Below are 22,019 nucleotides of genomic sequence, written 5' to 3'. Positions count from 1 at the left end.
TCCTGCCTGTAGGGGTCACATGAAAATATGATGCTCACAACAACCTAGTGCGGCTTGACGAGTACATAAGGGAAGGGGTCTCTTTTCCCTACTCCCCTTTGTATCCTTTTTTTTGGCTGTGCTGCATAGCTTGTGACGTCTTAGTTCCCTGACCAGGGATTGAACCTAGGCCCAAGGCAGTGACAGTGTAGAGTCTTAACCACTGGGCCTGTATACTAAGTTTTTAATGAGTGCAAATCGGGTTTGTCACCTTTAGGGTGGCTGTAATGTATAACAGTATATATTATATCACTGTAAAAGATAATGGGTTAATATTATTGATCATTATAGTACTGAGTATACAGTAACTCAAATCTCACTCTTTTTTTTTCATGTTTTGCTGGTAAGCTGCCTCATTCACATCCTGTAAATTGGGACTTGGTGCCAAATAAAAGACTGTTTATTGCCTTGTCTGAGTCACTCTGATGTTCCCGCCTATTAAGATGATATGAGTTTTCCCTCCTAGTTATATTTTTTTAATTTTCCCCAATTTTATTGAGACACAATTGACATACAGTATACCTGAAACTAACATAATATTGTAAAATCAACTATACTTCAATATAAAGCAAAAATTTTTTGAAAAGACTCTTCCTCTATTCATTAAATAAATACAACCGACCCCATTTCTGTTTGGAACATTCCCCCAGAGCACAAATGTATAACTTATTAGAACCATTTAACCAAGGCTTCTCCCTCTGTAGTACCTGGCAAGTTGTAACAGTTAAGTATGGCTATTGCATGCTCTAAATTTCAGAAGCAGTAATGTCCAGGCCTCCAGCTCTGGGGTGGACCCGTGCCCTTTTCTAGCAAAGTACATTAATCTCTTCAACATATTTGCAAGAGGAACACTGAAGGGAATGTGAAGAGGGTTTTCTTCTGCTCATCAAGGGTAGGGATATCCATTCACAGACCAAGGCTCTCTCTAGGGTCTCTCTTGCACCTAAAATCAAGCAATCTTTCTGTATTATATGGGCCTTGTATCACCCGGTACCCTGTCAGGTGGTTTTACACTCTCACGCTTTTGCTTACTGCTCCTTCTGCCTTGAAGACCCCTTTCCCAGTTCACCAGCCTGACAAACACTGACCAAGTTGTCATAATGCCTTTCTGGTTGAAGCCTAACCTGGTAGTCCAAATAGAAATGAGCACTCTTGGACTTCCCTGATGGTCCAGTAGTTAGGACTCAGAACTTGCACTGCAAGGAGCATGGGTTCGGTCCCTGGTGGGCAAAGTTCCGTGCGCTGCATGGTGTGGCCAAAAAGGAGGGGGGAAACAGAAAGAGCACTCTTTCCTCTGTACCTTCCAGGATTGCTATTATGGTGCCTCACTTTGTTGCACTTGGGATTTCCTGGTAGCTCAGCTGGTAAAGAATCCGCCTGCAATGCAGGAGACCCAGGTTCGATTCCTGGGTCGGGAAGACCCGGTGGAGAAGGTGTAGGCTACCCACTCCAGTATGCTTGGGCTTCCCTTGTGGCTCAGCTGGTAAAGAATCCGCCTGTAATGTGGGAGACCTGGGTTCAGTCCCTGGGTTGGGAAGATCCCCTGGAGAAGGGAATGGCTACCCACTCCAGTATTCTGGCCTGGAGAATTCCATGGACTGTATAGTCCATGGGGTCACAAAGAGTGGGACATGACTGAGCGACTTTCACTTCCACTTTTTTTGCACTTATCTATCTCGCTCTGCTAGACTGTAAGCTCCACCGAGCAGGGAGAGAATCTTAATTTTTCTGTATTCTTATATGCACAGCTCAATAACCAAACATAAGGAAACCACTAGTGAATGTCAGCTGAATGAATGGCATAGCTTCTCTACTTGCAAATCCAAGTGCACAGTTTATAAGAACTCTAGCTGACAAACTGGTGAGCCATCCCAAAGACCTTATGTCAGTGTTCAAAGCTCAGTACTTAGCTACCAAGGTTGCTGCCCAGTTCTAAGGTCCTAGTGAAGAGAGACAAATGAGCACGCTTTAAGTAAAACCACATGTGGAAAACGTAGTTGCCACACTGCCTTACCAAAAGGCTACTTTCACCAGAATTCCGACCAGATTTACCACGCAGGGCCAGAACACAGACGTGTTGCATTATGAGATTTACATTCTAACTGCCAAAAAGTCTTTTGTAACTACTTTAAAAACACTGTTCATAAAAAGTGATAGTCTCTCTGCACTCATTATTAAGACCACAAATTATGAAACTTAAATTATGTACATGAGCATTCTTTCACAATTACAGTCACATGATTTTACTAATGTAGCCATCAGAACCACAGGGTTCTGCTTCCCTGAGGCCCTGGATCAGTACTTTCATAAAACGAACACTCCTTCTCCACCAGTCCCCAAGACTCCCTAGATATTCATCATTCTCTTCCTTTGGTAAGACTACTGCTTGGTGGAAAAAAAGAATTAAGAAACTAAGTTCAAATATTTTTCAGCATATGACATCTGATGATCTTTCCCTACTAAAGCATATTCTATGGTTGGTCGTTTTTCTTTGGTATCAGATTGGTAACCCTTATGGCAAGTGTTTTAGTGTATATGACTCAAAGGTGTGTGAGGACAAGAGCAGAAGTGCTGAGGGAGAATTAATTTCCACACATTCAAAACGGACCTAGAATCCTAACAGAACAATGTGATGGTCAGTTTCTTAAAGTACCATTTAAACATGTGATATGATTAAAACAATTGTATGGACTATACCTAAAGACGAGGAAAGAAATTAATTGTAGCACATCATCATCGAGCCCTTCTCCTGCCCCGTCAACACAAGACACGAGGGTGGTAGGTTTTCTTGCTGGCGGCACTCAACAACTATCTCGTGGCACACTTAAAAACCATGAATGAGTTTTTCACACACTTGTGAGTGTGTGCATGTATACATATTCTTGTAATAGTAACAACAGCCAAGACTTCATGACCAGCAGCTACCGGGTGTCAAGACTTTCATTTACATATTTCTCATTTGCACAGACTCAAGTATATGTATTTAGGGATTAAACAGCCACTGGGATGGTATTTCTTTCCTTCTTTTTAAAGGTCCAAAACATGCATTTGCTGTAGAGCAGTTAGTTAATAAACTTATTCTTTACTGTCTGAGCCACCAGGGAAATCCTTAATTAAATATATCTGACATTTAATAAGTTATCCATAACTTATCAGTTCCTTCAAAAAGCAAAGCTAGGTTGCTACAGTCATCACACCCACATGCTGAAATTTCATGGAAGTAAAAAGTTTTATTCACAATGAACAGAATGCTAACAGAGAAACAGAGAAAAAAGATTCAGTCTCTCTCCACATTTTTACCAACTGCATTCCAGGACCCGAATTTTATTAAGAAAAATAGAAAAGTATTTGAATATTCTACGTTTCAACCATACATGTGAAAGAGCAAGAACGCTTCCAGAAATGTCTAATTAGCCAAAAAACTAAAGAATATAAGGCCCCAAAGTGCAAAACAAAACTTACTGCCAGTTTTGAATGATGTTTTGGCAGCCAAATGTTCTTCCTTTCCTAGCAACTGCCCTCAAAACCTGTTTACTCCCCTTAAATGTTAAATATTTTATACAAGCTTAAAGGTTGCTTTCCATTTACGTGCATGTATGCACGCTAACTCAACTTCAGTTGAGTCCGACTCTTTGAGACCCTATGTACTATAGCCTGCAAGGCTCCTCTGTTCAAGGGATTCTCCCGGCAAGAGTATTAGAGTGGGTTACCATGCCCTCCTCCAAGGGCTCTTCCCATCCCAGGGATTGAACCTGCGTCTTTTATGTCTCCTGCATTGGCAGGCAGGTTCTTTACCACTAACACCACTTGGGAAGCCCTATTACAACATATAGGTTGTATTTCCACTGCTCTGTATTAATACATCCTGAGCCTACCTTATACCCAATAGTTTGTACACCCACACACATTGGTAACCACTAATTTGTTATCTGTAACTGTGAGTCTGCTTCTTTTGTTATATTCACTAGTTTATTCTATTTTTTAGATAAGTGATATCATAGAGTATTTGTTTGTCTGACTTATCTCACTTAGCATAATGCCCTCCAAGTCCAATCATGTTGCTGCAAATGGCAAAATTTCATTCCCTTTTATGGCTGAGTAGTATTCCACTGTGTTTATCAAAAACTCTTAAGTGAGGGATTTTCCTGGTAGTCCACAGTGGTTAAGGCTCCACACTTCCACTGCAGGGGGCAAGTGCTCAATTCTTGGTCAAAGAACTAAGATCCCACATGCTGTGTGGCCAAAAAATATATAAATAAATAAAAATAAAAACTTTGATAAAGTTAATATCTGTTAAATAACATTAAAATTATTTTTCCCTCTTTGTAGCTGAAAAGGGGGCACTGCAGTTCAGGTAAGGAATTATGTCTGATTCACCTGTGTTCCCAGGGCTCAATGAATGTTGGCTACATAAATTATAATTTTAAATACAGAGATAAGAAAATGAATCACTGATGTAACCTCTGAACCACAAGGCAGAGAGACTGAAGACTCCAAAGTTAAACAGGGCAATGATAAGCATGTTAATAATAGTCCCAACTTTATTACCTCACCAAGCACGGCCATGGCAATCATCTTGGCAACTATTTATCTCCCAAAACACATGAAAGAAAATAAGACTAGCATGATTATCCCTCCTTTCCTAATAATGACTTAATCTGTTTGCTCAATCAGACGCCATCCCTTCTCCCCAACAAAACTGCTTAAAAAAAAAAAAAAAAACCACCTCTCTTAGGGGAAAAAGCTTCAAATTTTGCAGAGGCCCATTCCTTACTAATCATTTTAATTAGCTCAGTAATTGGATATGAGCACAGCAGCTGGATGCAGGAGAAAACTCAGTAGCTTGTCTCACTGGTTGTACAGAATTTTCCAATTTCCAAAGGGTCCTCCCCTGATTGCTCCCTACTGAATGGAGGCACTCCCTGAGGATTTTTCTGACTAGAATATAAACAGCACCAGCCACCGCCTCACCCAAGAATCCTCTCCTCCCTAATCTCCCTAGATTCGCTACTATTTAAAACTCATTTCAATGTCAAGGCATGTTAAGCATGTGTTGGGCACTGTGACAGAGGTTCTCTTATTCAATTCCTATAACAACCCTGTGGAGATTGGTATTACCATCCACTGTTGTACATACGAGGAAATTGAGGCTCACAGAGGTCAAGTGACTTGGCCAAGTGACAGAGCAGGCTGCTGAGGTTCTTAACCCAACACTGGGAAGTCTGTAGCAAACCAATGGATGCAGTCAAGTTTTTATGAGCCATCTGGGCAGCACAGGACAAGCCTTTACCATTCAAGCCAAGGGATCTGCTCAGAGGCCATGGAAGCAACAGCAGGTTTTTTGTTCTTTCATTTTTTGTTTTTGTTTTGGTTTGGTTTCAACGGCTAAAAATCCTACACGAATTCTGATTGGCCCCAACGACAATTCACCAAGGCCCACCAGTCAGTTGACTCCTGACCTTCCATGCTTCTCATCCTAATTAATGCAAGGTCCTTGGATCACAGTGTGAGCATCAAGACCCTGTTAGAGTTAGCAATGACCTTTACATCTATCAGGCTTTTCAAAATATGTAAAACAGCTGTGCATTGAGAACGGCCCCCAAACCCTCAACCTTGAAATAGGAGTAGATGCATTTTTCCTAATTACGGTGTTTTTAACCAAGTCTTTGAGACATGACTTTTAATGTAACTAAAAAATGTGAGAAACAGTTTGTTTTTCAAACGCCTAAGCAAACCACTGAGGCATGCAAAAATAAGATTCTTACAAATGGACTAATTTTCTTGGCTTAGAAAGAGACTCAGCAGCAGAGGACACAAAAAGAGTGATCTGAAAAAATTTGGGGGGAAGGGAGATGTTTGGCTTTCATACTTGTGCCTCTGATATCCTTTTGTTCTCCCACCTCATTGTAGTAAGGATGCTAAATCAAACATGATTGCAGTGATGTTTGTGTGTGAAAATGACAAAAGCGATGGCCTAAAATCCCAACCTCATCTTGAACCCTGAAGACTTTTATGGCTTTTCCTTCACTAGGCCCTCCCCCTAAAGCACATTAAAGACCACATTGTTCAAAGGGTCATGGTAGGTTTCATACTCCATTTTAATACAACGTAAATGGTAACTGAATTTCCAGATTTTGTTAGTAATACTTGTATCTCTCTGGAAAATACTCATTATAAGAATTGATTCCTTCTGCAATTCAGAATTACAATGCATCAGAAAGGCAAAAACAATGTTATCAAGATTTGTGATGATTAAATTTTCTTTTCATACATCATTTCCCCCAGAAAAGGTGTACAGGTTAGAGATGTGTTAAAAACACCCAGATGATCTTTTAAAGTGTTGATATATTCTCTCAAGCCTCAAAACTGCCCAGAATATGTCAGGTCTCAATTCAAGAAGCATAAAATAAATTAAACTTGGGGCTCTTTTCAAATACAGGTCTTCCCTCTCCCCTTATTCCATTTGTATATTTGCAAGTCACATTATGGACCCCCAGTTAGCTTATGTACTTATTCCTTGGAGACTTTTAACTGGAAGAAGGACATTAGAAGTTCTTTATGATTCCATTTTCCACAGTTGTTACCATCAGTTGTCAACAACAATTTGGGAGTTTAGCAGAAGAGGAGCAGCTAAGACTCCATTACTCTTTCCAACTGCCATAAAGAATTTGCATCATAAAAATACCTACTGAATTACTGTCTTGGTCCTCTGAAAAAGGATACAGTAAAACAGGAATGTTACAGTTGGGCTTGGAAAATGGGAATTCGAAAAATGAAAATCTGGGCTGAAGTAAAAGAACAAACTTGGTAGTGCTTTTAAAATCATAACTTCATTGGCAGAATGTGCTCACTTTCCCAAGTATTTCAGGTATTTCTGTTTAACATCCATATAATGTGCATTAGGACGTAGCATATCACAACTTCAGTGTATTTTAAAATAAGACCTATGATTTTAGCAGATTTCATGGCTACAAATCTGGTTTAAATGATCTCAGAATAACACTTAAGAGCATTTGTTTAGCTCAGTTGAAGTTTCAAGAGCCAATACCAGCTGTTGGGGAGGGGGTGGGATTCCACACATGTGTTATTTAAATCCTAGCCAAATTTTTTTTTATTCCTTTAATGATGTCTCCAATATCAGTAAGGTAAAACAAATGTTAGAATAAAAAAGAAAAAGAAAGAAGAGGGAAAAAAAGGGGGGAAAAAAAGACTACTTACTCAAAGCTTTAACACACGTGACTAAGACCAAAATGATCACCCTCTCCAATTCAATACAGTATTAGCATATGGACAAAAGGCATTTAAAAATCAATTTGGAGTTATTTCTAGTGGGGGTTGCCTGATCCCAGCAAGTTAAAGAATGAGAATATTCCCAACATTAAAAGGGCACTCAAGTACTTTTCCTCTTTTAAACAGCAATCTTATTTTCACAGGGAATTCATTCAGTGGCATTGTTTTGGTTTTAGGTGTCTGTCTTGCCAGGCAGGGGCCGTGCAAAAGGGCTACATCTATCTTGAAGTGTGCACAATGGACTCTCTGCAGCTTGCTCTCTGTTATTGATCCTTACAGATGCTCCAAGGCCCTTCCCCCACCCACCTTTCTCCAAATCCCAACCCCCCATTCTGAAAGATAGCTTAAGAAATAAGACTTCCTGCCTAGCGACTGGCAGGGCTGAAAGACCAGATTGTATGACTCCACAGATCAGGCCTGCCACAGTGAAAGCTTGAATAGAGTTAACCCTCTGTGAACTAAAACAAAACATTTGTATGCCCAGCTGTGACAAAGGTTAATTTAAATGGACAAGGGCCCAATATCTAAAACCAGGCAATGCTTTTTTTTACAGTAGCATTTTCACTGATTTCTTTTTGCTTTTTAAGCTCTCAAAGACCTCCTTCAGTAGGGATAATTCATTTTGCCTTATTAGAATTTTGTGTGGATGATTCAGGTGACATTTTAAAAATTCACTTGCTTTATAAAAGTTCTTGTTTTAGTACCGTAGTTATTTTCTGCCATTGAACAGCTAAGAAAAATTGAAGTTTCAATATTTAATTAAGAACTGAAGGAGAACTTTCTGTTCAAACATTTTTTCTCTTTCAAGAATGGGTGGACTACATATCGCTAACAGATTCAAACTGGTAGAAAAATATCCAAATCCTCCAGACCTATTCCCTCCAAACTCATATAACTACTGCTCTGGTATCTCTGCTTACCCCTAAACTACCCCAAGGATTGAAAAGCAAATCTTCCTTCGTAAACTACTCCCTTCTGGAAAAGCTAGTATATCCAGATTAGTTTAACAAAGAATTTCTGTACCTACTAGGGGAAAGAGAGGAAGTTGTTCAAGATAAAAAATATCAGGTTGTGCATGTAATTGATAATTTCTATAAACTTTATTGTTTCCGCCAACTTATAATAAAAACCAATGAAGCGATGCTGGCAAAGTGCTGGGGGAGAATTCATAAGGGAGCATTACAATAAAGGATTACTATAAAGAAGAACTTTGTTGTGAGAGAAGTTCCCATTTCTCCAGTGTGCGCATCCTCAGAGTAAGAATTAAACTGCAAAGCTGCCTATGGCAGATGTTAGGCATGCTGCAAGCGGGTGGGAAGCTTTGCTAAGAAAGCATTTCATAGATGAATGTCATTCCTAGAAATATACCAAGTGCCTCAAAGAATCTGAAACTCTTTTGGCTATAACTCAGCAATGCGTAACGAGAAACCAAACTTTTGGTTAAGTCTTAGGCTCTATATAAACATAGCAAACAAACAGCAAATCTTTAATACTAAGATTCATTTTCTAGCTGTTTCTTTAGCTGCCTATGTCTTTTCTGGCCCAAATAATAAAGTTGTGGCACACTGGGGTTTCTCACACAAGAACCTATTCCAAACATACAAATTCAACACTACTTGCTATCAATGAGAGAAAGAGAGCAAGAGGGATTGAGAGAGAGAGAGAATATAGCCATTTTAAAATCAATCCACTTAAAAAGAAATTAGCAATGGCTTAATCTTATACCGTAAAGTATCTAAGTTCCCCCAAAGGAAATGAGGTTGCCTTATCAAGGCCTCAAGACCCCAGTACTATCTATAATTAACAGTACTAAATAAGGCTTTGGCAGATGGTGAACTGGATTAGGGAATTTAAAATATAAACAAAGTTTGTCAAGAAGTAAACAGAACAATTTTTTAAAGTGTAAACTTTACCTAAGAACTGTGATGTAAAATGAAGTTTAAGATTTTTTTCAAGTCACTACAAAATTTCAATCCATTTTTTCTTTCCTTTCTTCTGCTCATTAAAAAAAAAAATCATCAATCACAATAACCAATTTACTACAGTTCTCTCTTGCTTTTCTCTATTTCAAAACATTTACAGTCAGTTGCTATTTACATAAAAACTTACTGGCTGAATTCTGCCAAGACACACACAAAAAAGAACTGGACTGCCTCTCTCTTCCCTCAAGGCTACTATCTGCTCTAAACCTTCAAAGAAAATTTCTAAACCTTAGATTTGCGCCCAGATCCAAACAGTCCGCTCCCTTACCTTCCCATGTCTCCATTTCATGCTTCTCGGAGTCTGTTGGGAAGTTCTATTGCAGCCATGAAGAAAAGGAGATTACACGACAAGTCCAGCCTGATGACCACTCTTCCGACACTTGGCCAATTTCTGTCTCTTAGCCCGAACTACAACAGTCATCCTTACAGGTCAGTTTACAAGCCAGTCATGTGATTAGAAAGTTCAGGCGTTAAGGTCACAACGTGTACAGAGTTCGTTTATTACCAAAGGTTATCTAAGTGGAACTGATAGACTTATTTTCTTTAGTTAACAATACTGCCTACCATGTCTCTCTGAAAACTATTATGGAAACATTTAGTAGGAAATACTCCTCTGGTCTTTTTTAAAGCTGAGATCCTTAACTTAAAAGGCAGTATTCTATAAGGACTTGGTTTTCATTTAAAAGAGTTCCAGTATGTAGGGGTTTTTCTCTCCTTTCTTTCAAGAGCTATTTTATATTATATTCTTTTGTAATCTGAATTAAAAGTTTAGAGTTAGAACCTTTGGCAGAAGAAAAAGAAAAAAACAAAGACTCCGTGTTATGCATGTGTTGGGAGGGGTAGGAGTGGGATTCCCTGCTTTTTGTCATTATAATAAACAATGACAAGGCAAATTCTTCTGAGAAAATTAAAATGTGAAGCTCTGAGTTATTTGCAGGGTTCACTTTAACTCTGGCCCTTAATTTTCATGCTGTGGCTATACACACTAGTTTGAAATAACATGGAGAGAGGGAACTAGGTCTGCAAAATCCTTTCGGAAAGTAAAGGTTAGAAATTTCATCCCCCACCCCTAGTCAAGAGTGTAAATCTTGAATGTAAGCTTCTCGCTTCATTCCTGTAAAACTCCTAAGACATTAAGCAATCATTATGCTATGTCTCCTTGATTTGTGAACCATACTAGTAACACATGGCAGAGTGCATCATACCAGGTGTGTGAATACTTGCTCAAACACTGCCACAAATCTGCAGAGGCTGGCAAATCTGAGCCATATGTTAATGACACATGATGTCAAACATTCAGCTATCCATTCAGATATCAGAACACAACCTCAGAGCAAGTTCCACTGAGAAGGTGGGATGATCAAAGAGAGACCAGTTGCCAGGGATAAATGTTTTTTAACTTTGCAAAGTGTTTCGTCCTACAATCTCCCTCAATGTCTTGGCCAGCCTTGAAAATAACTTAAAGGCTAGGCACATTATACAGCAGTATTCCATAAAAAAGGAGACTTTTCTTGGGGCTGGGAGTGAAATCTGTCACTGGCAGCCGTATAACTTAAGGGCAAATATTGCTGTCACTATTACTAGAGGAATTTCCCAACCAAGAGAGAGAACATTAAGTCACCCTACAATGTAGGGCCTAAAGGGAAAGTGACCAATGATTTAGAGGAGAAAACGTTATAATTTGTCTGCCTAAAAATAAATTTTCTGCCACTGCCATCACACACCTCACTCCAACGCAAACACATCAACCAGCCTTCACATTCCTATTCCCACTCAGACAAGAGATTAATAAAGTGTAGTAAACCTCTGCTTTACTGCAACAATCTTTGGAGGAAAATATAAAATGGGGAACTATTGGTCAACCTACTAATATCAGGACTGAAGCAGCATTCTTGATTTTAAAGGGTGTGAAAGTTAGTCACTCAGTCGTGTCCGACTCTTAGCCACCCCATGGATTGTAACCCACCAGGTTCCTCTTTCCGTGAAATGCTCCAGGCAAGAATACTGGAATGGGTTGCCATTTCCTTCTCCAGGGGATCCTCCTGACCCAGGGACTGAACGCAGTAGTGGGTCTCAGTAATAATCCTTGATGTACCCATAAGCCTGAGAACAAATCTTTGACATAGTTTAAGGCAGGTAAGTTTTAGATTTAGATATAGGGTCACATTTCTTCAATATCTTCAGTTCCACACGTTTTTTGAGAGCCCTTTTTAAGTTCTCCTGGGAGGAAAAGGGAGAGAACATGAACATGCACCTTAGTCACCATGCGAATGCAAAAGACAAACCTTAAATCTAAACTCGAGCTCCCAAGATTGTTAAAACAACTATAGTCGGGACTTCCCTGGTGGTCCAGTGGTTAGGAATCTGCTTTGCAATACAGAGGACATGAGTTCAATCCCTGGTCAGGGGACTAAGATCCCGCGTGCCTTGGAGCAACTAAACCCACATGCTGCAACTCCTAAGCCCACGTGCCACAACTAGAGAGTCTGTGTGCCACAACTAAAGATTTCACATGATGCAACGAAGACCTGATGCAGCCAAATAAATAAATAAATTAAAAAAAAAAAAACAACTATAGTCAAGAAAAATCATTTAAATAGATTAAAAGGGTTCATGGAATTTATCAGTGGGAAGGAGAGAAAAGAGTAAGAAATCAGCAACATTTTCTACTTGCTAATACTAGCTTTGTAATGTAGGAAAAAATTCTACATTCAACCAACACCTGCAATATTTGCATACTGCATATCTAACAGAATTCAAAAGCTGAGTTCAAATTATGAACAGCAGAACCTCAGTTAACCTTGCAAGAAACTGGTTCATTTTCATTTTAAAGATGGGGAAACTGAGGCCCAAGAAAAAGAAAAGAGCAAGTCATCAGACCACTTGAGAAGAAATCCAAATATCCTAGGTCCCTCATTTCCTTCATAATGCCACATATCTTGGAAAGAAAACAACAAAGCCTCTTTTTAGATGCCACTATTCAACATTATTTTCATGTTTGTTTATTCAAATGGCAACTTTCAAAGATGGCAGATTTCTAAGCTGAAGGGGGTAATCAAGATGTATTATGTTCAGTCCTTCAAAGTAAAACAAAAGATAGCAATTCTAGTGGCTACACAATCACTGGAATCATCTCAGCCTTATTTGCCTTCAAGAAGTTTCAATGATAGTCTGATGCAAAGTGAAAGCCATATGACTACTGATAGAGAGGGACTAGTTAGAATATCTCTATCCATTTCAGAAAAACAGAATTATGCAGAAAATGTTAAATTTCTTTTTAACCTTGAAAAACCACAAAAAAACAAAAGCCCAAGGTCTCTAGTTTTCATCTATCAGATGCTTAATTGCAGACATTCTTGATGGCAAGGGCAGGAGTTTAATTCAACTAAACATGAATAATGAAACACAGCCAAATGAAGTCCGTACTAACTGAGACTAACAAGCAAAGCTCTCGAGTTCAGGAAAACAACAGGAGCAACCAAGAACATACTTAAATATGATTTCTACTTTTGCCATCTATTCCTGGAGTTAGAAAGAGAAGTCCATAGTTCAGGAAAAAAAAAACAAAAAATAATCCAGAGCCACAAACTAAAAATATTTTAGAAACTAAGGACTAAGGGTTTTCATCCAATCCTACAAACATTCATTGAGTGTCTCCTATGAGCTAGGCACTATGCTGACTGAACTGACAGAAACGAGTATTATGAGATTCTTACCTTAGATCTATGTGTCAGGGAAATGGATGAAGGAAAATTGATTAGACTGGAGTGGCATGCCACAGAGAGGGAGCTGAACCTTGGTGTTCAACATGTAGACAGGCAGGAAAGGTATTTTAGGACTTGAAGGAATAAGAATCACAAAAGACTTTTTAATGCTTATGATATAAAATCAGGAACTAAACCTATATGAAGAAGAGTAACATGACTGGCTAGAAAAAAAGACGGCAGGGTGTAAGAATAATCTTGGACTTCCCAGGTGGTCCAGTGGTTAAGAATCTGCCTGACAATGCAGAGGACATAGGTTTGATCCCTGATCCAGAAAGATTCCACATGCCTCGGGACAACTAAACCCATGTGGCCACAACTACTGAGCCTGAGGGCCTAGAGCCTGAGTTCCACGAGAGAAGCCATCGCAATGAGAAGCCCACGCACTGCAACTAGAGAGGAGCCCTCCCTCACCGCCACTAGAGAAGTCCACAAGAAGCAGAGAAGCCCTGGTAATAATATTTTTTAAAAAATCAAGGGCAATTTTTAAAAAAGAACAGTCTTATAAGTATAAGCAAATGCAATGTATGCACCTTGTATGTACTTTGTGATTTGAACAAATCGATTGTAAAAAGACATTTCTGAAACAATCAAGTAAATTTAAATATGAATCGAGTTTTTAATTAGATCAGTTTTCCACCCACAAATTGAAGACCGGGAAAGAGTGAGCCATCCTTTAAAAAATCTCCATAATTCTCCAGTCAGGATCTTGTACATAAATTTTTAAAGTATCACAGATAATAGTATGAATAAATCAGTCTCTTTGGAAAAAAAAAGAAAAGAAACAGATATACAACATATAAACATAAACATAAACACAGCCAACTATTCTGTCTCTTGAGAAGTCTAAACTAGTTGGGACTTATTCAACCCATATGGAACCTCTGCCTACCATCTTCACAATTAAGATCAGAGTTTAATGCAAATAAAATACTGCAGCTCTGAATATAGCAACAACTCAAACTGCTGTTAAGCAACATGTACAAATGAATTTAAAAAGATCACAGCGGTAAAAAGCAAGACTTGGGGGCTGGGCAAATGGCCAGACAGCCTTTCTTCTTTGGTACCCCTAAAAAGGAAGACCACTTGAAACCAAGTGGTTTCTGGATAGACTCTGGCCTAGGCCCTGACTTATTGTTGGTTCATTTGTCTATCCATCTATTTGCCTGACTGGATGGAAAAAAATGGTCAGATGACACAGGAAGAATTTTCTGCCTACGAGTAACTCATTTCTGTGTTAAGTGAGGACTCTGGACAAAGGTATGCAAGATAAAAACTGTAGCATGAGCTGTGACTAGTCAATGGCTCCCAGGCTCCCTATAACATAAAAATCCATAATCCCAATGCCCTTTACAATCTAGCCCCTGCTGATCTCTCCAGCTTCATTTACCACTACTCCCTACAAATACCCATCACTCCTGCCATACTAACCCACTTGTAGTGCAAATATGTTAAGCTATAATATTTGCTTGGAATAGCTCCTCTTGCTACTTTCTTATAGCTTCCACTAGCAATTACTCATCTTTCTGGACTCAATTTAAATATCAGCTCCACTGTGAGGTATTCTAACACTCCATCCTCCCAGCCCTCAAATCAGACCAAGTCAAACCACACTCTGTTGCCATGCTGCCTGGGGTCCCTGGGGCTTCCCTGGTGGCTCAGAGGATAAAGCGTCTCTGCCTGCAATGCCAGAGACCTGGGTTCGATCCCCGGGTCAGGAAGATCCCCTGGAGAAGGAAATGGCAACCCACTCCAGTACTCTTGCCTGGAAAATTCCATGGACAGAAGAGCCTGGTAGGCTACAGTCCATGGGATTGCAAAGAGTCGCACATGACTGGATCCCTAAAATGTATCATGATAATACAAACTACCTACTGTTTTTACTTCACAATTCCATGGGGTTGGTCAAGAAGCTTGTGTTTTTCTGAAATACCTTACAGAAAAACCCAAACAAACTTCTTGGCCAACCCAATATCTTATTAGTCTGAATATAACCCCAAAGAGTAAAGCTTTGGTAATTTCAGAGCACAGTCTGGTATTTAGCATATATCATACAGCAGGCAATTAGAAGGCTTTTGTAAGTATGTTGTGTAGGTGAACAGGTGGTGTGCAGCTTTTTTTTTTTAATTAAACTTGAGTGCATTCAGTCTACTTGCATTTTCACATTTTCTACCTCTTCCATCTTTCTTCAGAGGAGATTTTTTTTTTCCCTAAACAAACTCCATTTCAAAGTGCCTATGTGTGAGACCTCTTGTTTTAAATATGTTTTCTCATTTGTAAACCTGACACCGTATCTTCCAATAAAGAAGATCCAGCACTGGTAAGAAAAGATTTCTGGCCAACGTCCTATTTACTGAGTTCCTGTATTAGTATGGAAGGATATGTTGCTAATGATCTTCTGATTAACATACATAATATATACATGTATCTCCTAGATTCCGAGCTATATAAAGGCAAGGACTATGCCCCTTATTCTTGTTCACCACTGTATATCCAGTGCCTGTCACAAAGCAGGTGCTCAATGAATATTTTGTTGATTAGAGGAAGGAAGGAAAGGAGTTGCTTCAGAAAGCAGGAACATAGGAGAGGGAAATAAAATCCTTCAGGAATACAAATATTCACAAAAAGATTGCCTTAGGCTATTCCTGCAAAGCCAAAACCAGTTCACCCAGCCTCAATTCCAACTCCAGTAAACCCTACCCATACACAGAGCTCTCCTCTAATTGAGGGACTGGGTGTAATAAATCTGAAAACCAACAGGACCGGTTGTAAACCGGCCAAGTGGCAATCCTACCTACAACCAGTTCGGTCCTTTCTACTCCACTAGAGATTGAACCTGACTCTAAAGATAAGCACACAGAAAAGAGAAGGCAACAGGGCTTAATAATCTTACTTTGGGGTACAGTGTGGTTTCAGCTGGCAAAGGGACTGATTTCTACCAAATAAGATATAACACACATAATCATATGAGTCAACTACACATAGCAATTGAGCTCTATCCTGGGTCCTGGACTCATGGATTGCGCCCCTGAGCCTCACATCTTATTATCCAACTGCCTTCTGGGCATCTCCAAGATGCATAGATCATACGCACCTCAGACATGTCCAAATACGTCTGCCCTTTGAAACCTGCTCCTCTTTCTCAGTTGTTTCAGTCTGAACAGCCTCAACAACCCAAGCCAAAACCTGGAACTCTGACTCCTTTCTCCCTTTTACCCCACTTACATTCAAAACCTATCATTCCTGTCTCCTCAAAAGCTACTAAACAGCCACTCTAACCAAACATGAAACAATCTGAATATCCTTTAAAAAGAATAACTACAATTAACTGAAAATGTCACCACTGAGGGATGCCAGGGAATGAACATTTTGAAAATTATTAAATACTAAAAAGGGAAAGAATCAAGTATTTACCCTGCTTTTTCCTAAATGAAATACAGCATAGGGTAATCAACAGCAATGGAAAATTTTCTCTTTGTAGAAACATTCCAGCTAATAAATGAACAAGAAATACTGGAATTAGAATGCTACTATGAAATAATGGGGAAAAAAAAAAAAAGGAAAAAAGAAAAAAGAAATAATGGGTCCTAGATACTGATCATCAACAGCTACTAACATAACAGAAAGAGAAAACAAGAGGTATATATCTTCTGATTGAAGAACTCAGTATCTTGTCCAGAAAGTAGAATCTGAAGATGATCAAACCTCTATATCCAACTACTGAAATAAAATTACTATAGACTTCAGAAAAACACACTCATCTACATCAGAAGGATGCCAATCAGCAAAATCTGGGTTGTGGTAAATTCAACAAGACAAATCACCCAAACTTGTAAACTTTAGAGAAGGGAAAAAGAGATTGAAGAGAAATCTATAGATTAAAAAAAAAAATCTTCTAGAGATACATACTGGAATGCTTATGGATGAGATGATACTTTGGAATGCTTCAAAATAACATGGGGAGGTGAGGGAGGTAAAGATATGGATGGGATAAGATTAGTCACTGGATGATAATTATTGTTGAGGCTGGGTACATGGGTTCATTATACTACTTTATGTATTTTCTGTGTATGCATAACAATATAAAGTTGCTGTTGTTCAGTCACTAAGTCATGTCCGACTCTTTGTGATCCCATGAACTGCAGCATGCCAGGCTTCCCTGTCCTTCATCATCTCCGGGAGTTTGCGCAAACTCAGGTTCATTGAGTTGGTGATGCCGTCAACCATCTTATCCTCTGCTGTCTCCTTCTTCTCCCCAACTCATACATTTATTTTCATCTCTACCATCCTATTCTTGGCCACCACTATTTCTCATCTGGCTTATTTTGAGAGCCTCCTTATAGGTCTGTCTCGTTAGCTATTTTTTTCTACCTTTCCACTTTGTGTGCGTGCATGTGAAGTTGCTTCAGTCGTGTCCGACTCTTGGCAACCCGATGGACTGTAGCCCACCAGACTCCTCTGTCCAAGGGATTCTCCAGGCAAAAATATTGGAGTGGGTTGCCATGCCCTCCTCTAGTGGATCTTCCCAACCCAGGGCTTGAACCCACGTCTGTCTCCTGCATTGGTAGATGGGTTCTTTTACCACTAGTGCTACCTGGGAAACCCTCTTTCCACCGGGTGTGTGTGTGTTGTCACTTCAGTCAAGTCCAACTCTTTGCAACCGTGTGGACTGTAGCCCACCAGGCTCCTCTGTCCAAGGGAATTCCCAGGCAAGAATACTGGAGTGGGTATTCTACTGCTCTCCTACGTGCTCTCCTCCAGGGGATCTTCCAGACCCAGGGACTGAATCCACATCTCTTATATCTCCTGAACTGGCAGGCAGGTTCTTTACCACTAGCACCATCTGAGAAGGTCCTTTCCACCTCTCCCCTCCCAAATTCGTTCTCCACTCTGGCTGCTTTCTAAAACTCAAATCAAACCATACACTCCCATTTAAAATCTGTAAATCTGTAATTTCTTTCAGAATAACATTCTCCTCTCTGGCTAGTTTCTAAAACTCAAATCAAACCATACACTTTTAAAATCTGTAAATCTGAAATTTCTTTCAGAATAATCACCTTCCTAAAGTTACAAGAGCCTTCCGGATCAAACCTCTTGTCAACCTCTCCATTTTCCCTTCTTATATTCCCAATGCTCTCAATGAACAGTGTTATTTGCAATTTCCCAAATGTGCCTTTGCATGCACTGTTTTCCTTCTGCCTGGCTAGTTTCCATGAATTATTTAATTCTCAGCTAATTCAGATATATCTTCCAAGAAATCTCCAATTCTTACCTGCCCTAAAAGTTCTAATCCTATGAATTTCTGTCGTTTCATTGCATTGGATGCTTGCCTGTCCATGGATCTGTAACCATTCCAAGAACAGAGACATAATTTGATTCATCTCTACATTCCTGGTACCTACTACAGAATCTAGCACAAAATGAGTATAGTCATCCCTAAGTATCCACAGGGGATTGGTTCCAGGACCCTCATGGACACCAAAATCTATAGGTGCTCAAGGCCCTCATACAAAATGGCATAGTGTTTACACATAACTTATGTACATCCTCAATACTTGAAATCATCTCTAGTTTACTTACAATACCAAATATTGACACATGCAAATGCTATGTAAACAGATGCTGGTATGCAGCAAATTCAAGTTTTGCTTTTTGGAATTTTCTGGAATATAAAAAAAATTTAATATTTTTGATCCATGATTGGATGAATCCATGGATGTGGAATCTGCAGGGCCAACTGTACTTGATTCGTATTTGATGAATCAAAAATAAAGTTAAGAGGCCTAGACTTCCGAGGCATCCATAACTCGACAGAAACAGATAGTTACAATAAAAGGCAGCCTGAAATTGGATGGTTTTACAGGTATATGTGTGCGAAAGTGTTGGTTGTTCAGTTCTGTCCAGTTCTTTACAACCCCATAGATTGTAGCCTTCCAGACTCCTCTGTCCATGAGATTCTCCAGCCAAGAATACTGGAGTGGGTTGCCATGTCCTTCTCTAGGAGATCTTCCCAACCCAGGAATCAAACTCACCTCTCTTTTGTCTCCCGCACTGGCAGGTAAGCTCTTTTCCACTGGGCCACCTGGGAAGCCCTTATAAGTATATATTTGTCTCTAAACTCATCAAGTTATACACATTAAATAGCTACAGTTTTTTTCATACATCAATCATACCTCAATAAAGTGATTTTTTAAAAAGATCATTCTCCCTTCTTTTGTCCAGAAGCAGAGACAAAGAATTAAGCATTCTGAGCAGGTCAATAATGAGCAATTCCTGTTCTGTGCCAAGCTAGATGTGAATGAGCCAAGACAAATGAGTCAAAGTTCTGTCCTGGAGGAGCTCAAGCCAGTGGGAGAGGAAGATACCTATGTCTTAGAAGAGGGGCAAAATACAAGGTGTGCTCAGAAGAGATGTACTTGTTTTTAGCTGGGGTGGGAGCAGCTTACCACTATGTTCTTAGTGCCCAGTATATATTTGATTATTTGAGGAACTGAACAGAAAGTTTGGAAAGGCTTCCTAAAGAGAGTAATAACTGAGTTGTGTAGCTGTATTGTTCAGCTAATAATATCACAGAGACTTTTGCTTTTTCATAGATTTTCAAATAAATCTAAACAAGGGATTAAAACCAGATGTCAGGTAAAGAGCAAGAATTCCCATTTGGTGAACTGGATCACTCCTCTCTTCTGCCCCCAACTCTCAAGAGTCCATCCAGATTCCAGGGAGTGGACCTTAATTTGGAGCAAAAGTAGTGAATTACGCAGAGCCTTCATTAACTTCAACCTGGAAGCAGCTGCATGAGGACAAACCAGTAGAGAAAAATGAGAAAGAATCACCCACCCAGGCCTACAGAGAGACCAAAAACTTCCAGGAAATGCTTTCCTGGGATTCGCCAAGCATCTTCTCTTGGTGCTTGGACCAAACACTAGCATCTTTGCAAGACTCAAGTGGCACTCTAGCCAAAAAGAACAGTATCAGGGCTATGGGTAGTGGGAGTCATATCTGAACACTTGCATTAGTAAACTCTTCTCTTCTGAATTACTTAACTGGGTTAGCAGACAGATCTTTTTCAAATCACATCAATGTAAGAATTTGCCTGCCAAGAAATCATATTCTTAGAAATTACCCAATTCCAATTTCTTTATCCTATAAAGAAAGCAAGTTTCTCCATGTATCCTATCAGTGTTAATGCAAAGGAGTTTAGGTGATTTTTTTTTCATCTTCCATCATACACTCATATATAAATTTGTACAACACTTTGCCAAATCACTTTTGGCATTATTTATCAAAATTAAGTCTATTCTTTAAAAGGCACATATCATTTTTTAATCTCTTTGCGACCCCATGGACTTGCTGCCCACCAGGCTCCTCTGACCATGGAATTTTCCAGGCAAGAACACTGGAGTGGGTTGCCATTTCCTACTCCAGAGGATCCTGCTGACCCAGGGATCGAATCTGCGTCTCTTGTGTCTCCTGCACTGGCAGGCAGACTCTTTATCGCTGCGTCACCTGGGAAGCCCTATTTCTTTTTTTTAATAGCAATTTCAATTCTAGAAAAGTATCCTACAGATGTACTTGTTCAGGGATGAGAAAATATTCACTGTAGTACTGTATATAATAAATAAATAAGAAAAGAAATTTTATAATCTAATAAAGCCATTAGATATATGTAGCTATTACCAAAAATGAGGTAAGTCTTCACAGTATTGGCATGTAAAAAGTTTGCAACTTACTGTTAATGAAAAGAGATCAGTTTGATCTCTTTTATGAAAATTTAAATATATTTAAAAATACATAAAAGCTGCAAATGGACTTCTGCCTCTGGCCAAGATGGAATAATGGGAACTAGTTTGGCCTCCTGGCTAGAGAAGACAGAACTGGACAAAGTATATAAAATAATGGTTTTCCTCTATTGATTTGAGATAGCAAAGAACAGTGATTCCTAAGGGGAAACAAACAAGGAAACTCCTGTGAACATCCCACATAACTGCCTGATGGGTTTCAAGAGGGAGCATCATGAGAGCTCACGTCGAGTCCAACAAGTCAATTCTAAAGCTGAGGACCTGGGACTGGGAGTCCAGGAGGTTAGGTGGCTAGAATTACCAGGGCAGAGGGCTGGAAGAGAGAGCACTGCATGGAGAGAGCATGACTGAGGTCTGCAGAGAGTTCTCCTGAGTCTTCAGCTGAGGACAGATGATTACACATACGTGAGGAGACTACCCAAAGCTAGGGAAAGAACCACCCAAAAGGAGTAGGGGAAATTATTTTCAGGGCTCACAGAAAGCCAGCAATAGTTATTGTTTTCACCAGCCAGAGCAGAAAATGCTCAAGATTACTGAATTTATTTCCTGAAGATCCTGATTAGTATTTATATATCATCAACAACTGGCCTTCAAGTATCCCCCTAAAACCACTGACTGTCTTCTCAGGTTAGCTACTGCTGCATTCAATTCATACAGGATAGAGTCTAAGAGAGGTTGTGATGGTTCCTTTGGAGGATGAGAAACCAACGATAAGGTCAAGAGGAGCCAAAGAGGTAAGTCCAATAGCTAGAGAGAGATCCTAAAAATAAACTTTGCCTCAAAACCCTGACTTTGACAAAATTCACAAATACAAGCAGAGGTCCCCTCTGTAAATTGGTTTAGTACAAAAATGACCATAAAGGTGACAACATCATAACCCCTCTTAAATGAACTGGTCATCATACTGAAATTCTCCCTTTTTTCTTGGATGTTCTTCAAGCCTCTACAACTCTGTCCAAAGCTGGCCTTCCCATTCGCCATGTCTTCTTTGCAAGAGACACCCAAATGCATTAACACAATCTTTTTGAGCATATTCCTGGAAAACAACTCTGTACAATAATACTTGTCCTTTTGACACTAATGAAATAATTATGAATTTAAAATGTGATGTTGCCCTTTTAATGGTGTTTTCTCAGGCTTGGTGA

The 22,019-nt window shown here is 39.5% G+C and overlaps 1 protein-coding gene and 1 long non-coding RNA gene across 7 annotated transcripts in view; both read right to left on the bottom strand.

The window, feature by feature from the left end:
* Nucleotides 1-22,019, bottom strand: part of NR6A1 (nuclear receptor subfamily 6 group A member 1) — a 221,792-nt gene that overhangs the window by 50,398 nt on the left and 149,375 nt on the right. The window lies entirely within an intron of this gene.
* Nucleotides 511-18,512, bottom strand: LOC145545055 (uncharacterized). Its single transcript, XR_014081842.1, has 2 exons — nt 17,868-18,512; nt 511-13,027 (listed from the first exon to the last, which is right to left on the bottom strand). It is a non-coding gene; the product is annotated as an uncharacterized LOC145545055 (long non-coding RNA).

This window comes from Giraffa tippelskirchi, chromosome 4 (genome assembly GCF_054371585.1).
Source record: "Giraffa tippelskirchi isolate mGirTip1 chromosome 4, T2T-mGirTip1v1.2.pri, whole genome shotgun sequence".
Taxonomy (NCBI): domain Eukaryota; kingdom Metazoa; phylum Chordata; class Mammalia; order Artiodactyla; family Giraffidae; genus Giraffa; species Giraffa tippelskirchi.
Note: the sequence above shows the minus strand (reverse complement) of the source record. Positions and strands in the feature narration are given on the sequence as shown.